The sequence below is a fragment of the Notamacropus eugenii genome, chromosome 2 (assembly GCF_028372415.1).
Source record: "Notamacropus eugenii isolate mMacEug1 chromosome 2, mMacEug1.pri_v2, whole genome shotgun sequence".
NCBI classification, from domain to species: Eukaryota; Metazoa; Chordata; class Mammalia; order Diprotodontia; family Macropodidae; genus Notamacropus; species Notamacropus eugenii.
The window spans coordinates 6,137,498-6,139,099 of record NC_092873.1 but is presented as its reverse complement, the minus strand read 5'-3'; positions in this window follow the sequence as shown (position 1 = coordinate 6,139,099).

Here is a 1,602-nt window from a genome sequence, read left to right as displayed (position 1 = left end):
TGAGGTTTTAGCAGGGAGCTGAAGAAAATCAAGGAAGTTAGGGAGCAGGGATGAGAATGAGGGAAATTATTCCAGGTATAGAGAACAGCCAAGGAATATGGAGGTGGAGCAAACTGTTAGAAGAATATCAAGTAGTTCAGGGTTCCTGAATCACCAAGTGCATTGGAGAGTAGGGTGGGGGATAAGGTATTAGAAAATTGGAAAGGTAGGAAGGGTATTCTATGACAGAGGATATTTGTTCCTAGAGATGAAATGAAGTTGCTAGAATTTACTGAATGGTGAGTCAGAGTGGGGAATGGCATGATCAGACCTATGTTTTAGGAAGATCATTTTGGTAACTGAATGGAGGATGGATTGGAATGGGGAGATATATGTAACTGAGAGGCCAATTAGTGGGCTATTAAAATAATTCAGGCATGATTTGGGCCTGCGACAAGGTGATGGTAGACGAGGGAACAAGGCATATAATAGAGATCTTGTGAATGTAGAAACAAGAGGATATGATGACTGAACATAGGAGGTGAGAGTGAAGCGTTAAGGATAATGTCCAAGTTGTGAACTGGGGAGACTGAGAGAATTTGGAACCTTTAAAAGTAATAGGGAGAAAGACGAATTGCTTGGACAATTGGTCTCAGTTTTTTTTTTCAATGAAATATGGGGCAAGAATTCTCAGTTGAGGGGCTTCAGGGCGAAAAATGGGAAGTCTGGGAAGGAATTGAAAGGTTTGGAGAAGCTGCTTTGTCGAGTTGGATGGTGAATCACTTAGGGAGATGTAGAAGAATTGCCCTGCTGCAGCGAAGGCCCAGTTAAGATCAAGAACCTAAATTTGTAGTTGATTTATTTAGCACTATTTTTCCTCCAGCTCTCTTCAGTAGTGTATGAATTAGGGGTGAAAGAAGTTCATGTTGGGAGTCATCCAAAGCTGTGATTTGGCAGGGAAAGAGCTTCAGTAGTATAGAAGTAAGGGAATCTAGAGAAGAGGAGAGAATAGAGTTGAAAAAGTCTTCAAGGGGCAAGAGGGAGAAGGTAGAGGAACATAGTGTAGGGCACTGGAGAAATGAACTCAAGTTTGGAAAGATTGTCATAGTGAGATTGAAGAACAGAATTATGTGTTGGAAGGCATAGGAAAAACTGGAATGACAATAAATCATGATCATATAAGAGAATTTCAGTGTTCATGAACATGCAAATGGAACGCTTGTATAGGGTGGGGGTTGTGTATTTTCTTTTTCTTTAATGGATAAATTAACTATAATGATTTTACTCTTAAAAGTTACTTTAGGTATTTTTAGAATATAGACCTAATTCCTTTATGAAAAGCTTACATTTAAAAAAGAAAAACTGACAGTAAAAAACCAGGACTAACTGACATTCATTTGGACAGTGCTGAAGATCACTTGAAAACCTTTGGTGGACTACCAAAGCCTCAGTGAACTATACATTGGCAGTTCTTGTTTTAATGAGTCTAAAGAGAAAACAACTTTCCTTTGTGATTTATGATGACAATATCCTCCTCATAATCATTCTTTGGGGAAACGTCAGAGAATCTATTGCAATCAGTGATGTGATAATCACGTTGGTATCTGTGAGTCTTCAGGGACC